The following is a 7,960-nucleotide window of genomic DNA, read 5'->3' on the forward strand; positions in this document are numbered from 1 at the left end:
TGTACAAAGAGAACAAGCCACATTCCCCTTTCCAAGGGCTCAGTTTCCTGTGCAGCGTTTTTGAAGGCACCCACTACAGCCACACACTTTGACCAAAACTCGCCATGCTGTAATAGGTGCGATTGTTCTGAACACAAGCGCCCACAGGCAGGCCGCTGCTGTGCCAAGTTCAGCAAAACACTAAGCCAGAGTTCTCATACTGCAACCCAAGCTGCGCAGCAACAGAGCAAAGGCAAGGTGAGAGGAGGCCCTGGAGAGTCAACCCCATGGCTTCCGGCAGGAACAGTTTCTAATGGCATGTGTGGTGGGAGCTTCTCAGTTCCTAGCTGTCAGATACCATTCCCTCCTCCTCTTCCTCCTCATCTCCCTTCCTGTCTAGTTCAGAGGTGTCTGAAGACTCATGGAGCAAGACATATTCTCTGCTACTGAGCTCAAATTTAAGGACATCTTTTTTTTTTTTTTTTTTGGTTTTTCGAGACAGGGTTTCTCTGTGGCTTTGGCCGACATCTTTTTCTTTCAGTTTATAGTGTCTCTGTGGCTCAATATGCCTGTTGTTCAAGAAGGTTCCATTGCCTGAACCAAGGTCAATGATACAGGGCTTCACCCTCCGACCAACTGTGTGGTCAGCATGCATGTACTCCACAAGACAGTCCTGGAAGACCACATGCTGCTTTGAAGAGGAGGGATGGTCGGTGGGAATGGTGGACATGTGGCAATTTCGACTGCCTATGAAAGTACATGACTGAAAGTACTTCATCTTCCCCGTGTTTTGGGGATCTGGGCTTCTGGGGGCTCGCTGTACTTAATAACCACACCCCAAAAGGTATTGGTGTCCTCAAGAAGTTCCCCAGAAAATTCAAAGCTTGGTTTCTCTTTGACAGGTACCTCTTTACTTTTGTTACCAGCAGGACGAGCCTCCTGAGCCTCACCGCCACCACCTTCGTTCCAAAGGCCATGCTCCTGGCGCCTGGCATTATGAAAGTCCCTCTTTTCTTCCTGAGGCTGCAGATTCTGCTGTCTCAGTCCTGACCCTGACCACTGAAAGGCCTCTTGTCAGAGCTCCTCCTTTGGCAGGAATGGCCCCGGTGCCAGTCTTGCTCACTGTTTCTACAAGGTCTCCTTTGTTCCTGTTCTGATGGCTCCTTGGGATGGCGATCCTCTCCCCGTCTCCGAGGAAGGCCCTCACGTTGTGCTTTTCACTTTGACGGGGAAGTAGTGGAGACTCCGGCTTCTCCTAGTCCCTGGAGTCTTGCTTCTTCTCCCTGATGACTTGCTTTTCTTATTGGCTGGGGACCGGCTTGCTTCCAGGGCTCGACTCCTGCAGTGGCTGGTGCAGCCAGGCTCAGCTGTAGGAGGACATCAACTAGCAGCTGGGGTGTTGGGCTGGTGAATGACAGGTCCGGGGCTCATCCCCTCCTGCTTCACCACCAGGATGGCCAGAGGGTCCTCTGACCGGTGTCACTGCAGCCCACTTAGCTCCCTCTCACTCTTCGCTTTCGTTCTGCGGCCTGGCTGAAAGCCACTTGCAGGGCCCATTGAGTCACTGCCAGCTTTTCTTAAATTAACCCATCTATCTTTCACCTCTGGACTTTTTCTCTATTTCTGTATACCTTTCTTTACTTCTTACTCCATGGCTCGCTGTGTAGCTGGGTGCCTGGCCCCTTCTCCTTTCTAATGTTCTTCTATTTATTCTCTGTGCCTGCCAGCCCAGCCCTATTTCTCTCTCCTGCTTTGCTATTGGCCTTTCAGCTCTTCATTAAACCAATCAGGTGTTTTAGACAGGCAAAGTAAAACAGCTTCACAGAATTAAACAGTTGCAACATAAAAGAATGCAACACATCTTTGCATCATTAAGCAAATGTCCACAGTGCAAAGAAGTGTAACACATCTGAAAATAATATTCTATAACAATGTGGGAGGCAGAGGGCCTGAAAAGTCATTTCCAGGGTGAGTGCTAGTGTAGCAAAGGAGCTGTGGGCAGGCCTGCTTTTCGCCCAGCTCCCAGCTGCCTGGCTAGCTTATGCCCCGAAATAATTACACGGAAACTATTCTTTTAAACAGTGCCTGACCCATTAGTTTCAGCTTCTTATTACCTAATTCTCACATATCTTGCTTTAACCCATATCTAATAATCTACGTAGCACTACGAGGTGGTGGCTTACCAGGAACATTCTAGCATACGTCCATCTTGGGCCGGAGCTTCATCGCATCTGACTCACTTCCCTTCTTCCCAGCATTCTGTTCTGTCTACTCCACCCACCTATGTTCTAACCTATCAGGCCAAGCAGTTTTCTTTATTAATTAACCAATGAAATCAACAGATTGATAGAAGACCCTCCTCCATCATGCTAGCTCCTTTCTCTCATGGAGACATCATCAAGTTCAGACTTGGCTCAAGGCCAAGTGTAGATTTCTCAAGGTAGAAGTGTAGAAACACTTCTGTAGGAGAGAGAGCTTCAGGAATGATCCAGTCACCTGGATTCCGGGGGAGATATGGGAGCTGAAGACCTGGGGCCAGAGACTGGTGCTGGCTAGATGTGTACCAAAGAGCAGTCTGGCAAAGGTGAGGAGAGCAGCGCCATGGAAGAAAATAGACACTCTGTTCTAGAGCATGATGCTGTGAATTCTGAGGCCAGGCCCCACCTGGACGCCAAGCTAAACCTTAAGTGACCTAGGCAGGAGCCCCGGGAGCCCTGGGATAAAGACTGTGTACTAGACAAACAGAGTGGGCCTTGGTTGGCCTTTTCATTATTTTTCATTTCATTATTTTTCCATTTGGGCTGTGTTTGATTTTCCCTCAGTTTTCTACAGTTGTAAAATATCAACTTCTTTATTGATCTAGGGGGAGAGAAGAGCGCCCACAACAAGAAAGGAAGGCGAGGAGTTGTGAGCGGCATGGGGGGCACTGGCCATCTGGAGAAGAAGTAGGAATCTGGAAGATCCAGAGGCACACTTGAGGGTGGGAAAGGATGCTCAGGACAGCAGCCACCCTCTCACTCTGACGTAGATTTCTTTGTTTATAAAGAATTAGATAATTAAATATATAATTAAACAAACCCTTGAATATCTCCCTTGAGCTTTAGTGGTCTCCTGTCTCATTTACCTTACTGAGGTCTTGGCTTCAACTTGGTAGAATCAGGATTGCCTCAGAAGGAGCCCCAAGTTGGCAGTGCTAACAAGTCAAGGATCTCAGCTCTGCACCAGGGGAGGGCTGGGGTGCTGGGGAGAAGGAAGGAAACTGCTGTTCAGAAGTAGGGGTCAGCCTAGGGTTGAAGGGTTGTTAGGCCCTTTTGAAGAAAAGGACTTAGGGCTTCTTCGGTCCTATCAAGTAAGCGTGCATATGTATGGGATAAGGGAGGGAAGGCTGGGAGGAAGAACACAGCACTTAGTGACTAGAGATCGCAGCTACAAGGCCAGGGCCTCAAGGATGCCAGGGAGGTTTTCCAACCTGGCCTCACAAGGAGCCTCCACCAAACCTACTTGGCTCTAGATCTTTACTGAAGTGCTCTCTGCACTACACATCTGCTTTTTGGTGTTTTCCTATGTCTCAGACCATGGAATAATTCTCTCGCTCGCTCTCGTCTCTCCCTCGTTCATAATTTTAGATTTCTCTGCAATGTTTCTTACTCATCCTTGCTCATGGTCCTTGACTCACCCCGACTGCCTTCCACACTCATTTCTGCTCCCGACCCCAGCAACATGGTTCTCTCTATAGAATCTCACACTTACAGCTTCTGATAGAGAACACCTAACAGTCCTTTGATCCTGATTGTCTCCAATAAGAAAAGCCAGACCACCTCATACATTAACTGCCTGATAGTGAGAAAAGGAGTTTCCCGCTGAACTCAGCATGCCTGCCCAACTGTCCATCCAGAATGGAGGCTCCAGGGGAGTGATTCATCGGAACAGTTACCCCATCCTAAATCAATTCGAGATGGTTCTGAAACGAATAGGGTGGAAGCTGAACATAATTCAAGGGTCCAGTACCCCTCCTATGGTAGTTGAATAAGAATGGTCCCCACAAGCTCATATATTTGAATGCTTAGTCATCAGAGAGTGGCACTATTTAGAAGGATTAGGAGGTGTGGTTTTATTGGAGTGGGTGTGGCCTTGTTGGAGGAAGTATGTCACTGGGGATGGGCTTTGAGGTTTCAAAATCCTGAGCCAGGCCCGGTGTCTCTCCCTCCTGCCTGGGATCCAGATGTTGACCACTCAGCTCCCTTTTCAGCCCTATGTCTGCCTGTGTGCCACCATGCTTCCTTCCATGCTGATAATGGACTAAACCTCTGAATTTATTAAATTAAATGCTTTATAAGAGTTGCCATGGTCATGGTCTCTTTACAGCAACAGAGCACTGACTAAGACACCTTCCCACATGAGGAGGAAAGAAGGCAGGCAATGTCAGGCTGCCTTGGTCATCTTGGTCATCTTCAACTGCAGCTGGATGTTCAGTGCAGATGCTGGATGATATTGGATATCATCTTCCCGAATTTTTCCTTTCACAGTGTATGGAGAGATTCTCCAGAGCACATGAAGCTGAATAATACCCCAGGGCCATCACTTAGACTCTCTCACAACTGTGCATCTGAATTATGTCATATGTCCGTCCACATTGACATATTGATCTGAGCAGCACTCAGGGCAAACCTCCATGCCTTCGTGCCTTGAGGGCCCTCTGATTTGTACAAAGGCCCTGTGGGCTGAGAGGGAAGGCGAATAGTTACTGCAGCATGACACAGTTGGGCTCAGGACACTGATGTGGCTGAGTACAGTAACCTGGGGGGAGTCTCTTGGCATAAATCAAAGGGTTCAAGTGCCATTGGCTGCACATTAACTTAGGATGCTGCTGGACCTCAAGAGTGACTTCAAGGATAAAGGCAGCCAGCCTGGCCCGTGGGGTTCCTTCCCAGGATTTCTTTACAGAGAACCTGGTGTTGGTGTACAAGTCAGGGTCCTTGCTTATGGACCCTGGGGTTTGGTGCCAGCTAGCATCAACAGGTGAAACAGTTGACTGAAAAGGTACAGTGACTCTCAGAACAAACTTGGCATGAAGGTGATCAGGCACCAAGGCTGCTGTGAGAGAGGAGGACACACATCTTTTATCAGGGGCAGCCTAAGATGTCACTATGTCTTGCAGGGTACCCCAATCATGTTGCGCCTTACTCCTAATGTTCTTCATTGTAGGGTCACTGACTCCAGGGGAAAAGTAGAAATGTAAGCGCCCATTTGTACATATGTAGTACGAATTTTAATTGGTCTTCATAATAAAAACCCAGAGTCGGATATTGGGATAAATGCTGAAATATCAGAGAAGTAAAGGAGTGAGCCACTAGAGAGACCTTTTACCTCTACTGAATCCTCAGACCGAAGTAGACAAGATCCTGTTTCCATGAATCCTCAGATTGAATGCGCTGAACTCCTGTCTCCTTTTGCTTTATATTCCTCTCTCCACTCAGCCATATCACTCCTGTCTCCACCTCCCTAGTGCTGGGATTAAAGGCCTGTGATCCCAAGTGCTGGGATCAAAGGTGTGAGCTCTGATTCTCTTTTAGACTGATTCAATCTCATGTAGCCCAGGGTGGCCTTGAACTCTCAGAGATCCATCAGCTTCTGTCTCCTGAATGCTGGGGTTAAGCTGTGTGCCACCACTGCCTGGCTCTGCACTCTGATCTTCAGGCAAGCTTTATTTGTTAAAGCACAAACAAAATATCACCACATTTATCCTAGGCCTCATTGTACTGCCAAGGTGGAGGGAGAGAGAGACAGACCCTACCTTGCCTTGTACTGGAGGGTTGGGCAGCGAGACCCACCAGAGGTAATCATAATGGAGCAGGGTGGTGGTGCATGCTTTTAACCCAAGCACTTGGGAGGCACAGGTGAATCTCTGAGTTCTAGGCCAGTCAGGTCTACAGAGGAGTTCCAGGCCAGCCAGGGATACACAGAGAAATCCTGACTCAAAAACCAAATTGAACCAAAACAAAACAAAAAACGTGATCACAATGAAGATTCTTTTTTTGTTTTATTTTTTTTTTCAAGACATGGTTTCTCTGTAGCTTTGGGACTCTCCTGGAACTAGTTCTTATAGACCAGGATGGCCTTGAACTCACAGAGATTCTCCTAGTTCTGCCTCCTGGGTGCTGGGATTAAAGGAGTGCACCACTATCACCCAGCGATTCTTACCAAACATGAAGCAAAATTAGCCAAAATAAACAAATAAAGTAAAAAATCTACTTCCATCTTCAAACTGTCTGAGTGAAGTGGACCTCCGTTGTACACTGTTCAGCACACCAGCATGTCTAGCTTTGTTTGGTTGTGTGAGGTCTTGACCTTGGTTCTCATACTTATGATTAGGCTCCCTGAAGCCCCTGTCTGTGTATCTTGATTTTCATTCTGAGCTTTCTGTTCTACCTTTCAGATCCCCAAGAGGAATCAAATGGCAAACTAAAATGCGATCATTTGGGAGGACGTTAGTAAGAAAGATTACTACAAATGTGTAAGCAGCATGTAGAAGGATCAGAAGGTATGATGTAGCTTTGTGGCGCTAGTGACAATGGGACTCCATTGTAATTTGAAGGGGCCAACAAAGTTAACAGGAAGCAGTTATTGCCATGGAGAAAGAAAGGGTGAGAGGACAGATGGGAACATGAGAGCCATGAATATCCCACCATAGAGGAGTGAGCCTAGCTAGCTCCCAAGAATGATCGACCCCCTTCCCTTGGTTCCCTTCCAGTATCCCAGGCAGAGTCCTAGAAGGTGGAGTAAAGCATCTTTGATGCAATGCATGCTGGGGCATGAGGTGAAGAAGAAAGATGAGACCTGGAAGGCCAGATGAGAGATCTCCAGTTTACAAGATTTTCTTCCTGGCAGCCCCTTCCAATCCAGAATTAAATGAATATTCACCTGGTATAACATTTCCTAGTTTGAGTTTTACTGATCTATGCCGTGGTTGGTAGAGCTCTGGGAAGAGGAAAAAAGTTTATATGTTAATAAAGGTCACCTGATGTCAGCAAGCAGAGCTTAGGAGTAAGGGTTGTGAGGGATGGATAGCTGGCTAGTCTGATAGGGAGACTGAGCTTGGAGAACTGAGCAAAAGGCATCAAGAGGGGTGTGAGCACAGGCACAGGGAGGTCCATCTTGGAGGAGGGACTCAGATGGTCTGTCCAGCGAGTGAGCCACAGCCGTGTGGACGCTTGGGCCGGATTAACAGACTTCAGCAGATACATTCAGCTCAATATAACTAAGTATTTTCTTCCGAAGCTTCATACTAGACACCGAGAAACTGAAGATGGAGAAGAAAGTCCTTTCCAGAGCCAGGTATGGAGGTGCACGCCTGTAATGAATGCTTATACTTAGGAGACAGAGGCAGCCAGGTGTGGAGGTGCACACCTGTGATGCTTACACTTGGGAGACAGAGGCAGCCAGGTGTGGAGGTGCACACCTGTAATGCTTACACTTGGGAGACAGAGGCAGCCAGGTATGGAGGTGCACACCTGTAATACTTACACTTGGGAGACAGAGGCAGCCAGGTGTGGAGGTGCACACCTGTGATGCTTACACTTGGGAGACAGAGGCAGCCAGGTGTGGAGGTGCACACTTGTAATGCTTACACTTGGGAGACAGAGGCAGCCAGGTGTGGAGGTGCACATCTGTAATGTTTACACTTGGGAGACAGGGGCAGGAGGATTATGAATTCTGAGTGAGTCTAGGATACACAGTGAGGCATCCTTTCTAATTAGAAAAAAACCCACCTTTTAAAATAAGTTCAGTATAATGTGAAGTATGATGATTACATAGAGGGATTTTTGGGACCCCCACACTCTGATCTGGAACTTGCTAGAGAGAAAGATTTCAGAATTCTCTCATAGGGTGAGAGTCAGGTCAAGGATGGAGGGACAGGCAAAGACTATGAATGGAAGGGCTGCAGGATGGTCAGGTATTGCTGTGGAGGAAAAAGGAGGGG

The 7,960-nt window shown here is 47.7% G+C and overlaps 1 pseudogene; it reads right to left on the reverse strand.

Moving 5' to 3' along the window:
• Nucleotides 1-322: 322 nt before the first annotated feature.
• On the reverse strand, nucleotides 323-1,536 carry LOC119809376 (annotated as a pseudogene).
• Nucleotides 1,537-7,960: the final 6,424 nt, after the last annotated feature.

The sequence above is a fragment of the Arvicola amphibius genome, chromosome 3 (genome assembly GCF_903992535.2).
Source record: "Arvicola amphibius chromosome 3, mArvAmp1.2, whole genome shotgun sequence".
Taxonomy (NCBI): Eukaryota; Metazoa; Chordata; class Mammalia; order Rodentia; family Cricetidae; genus Arvicola; species Arvicola amphibius.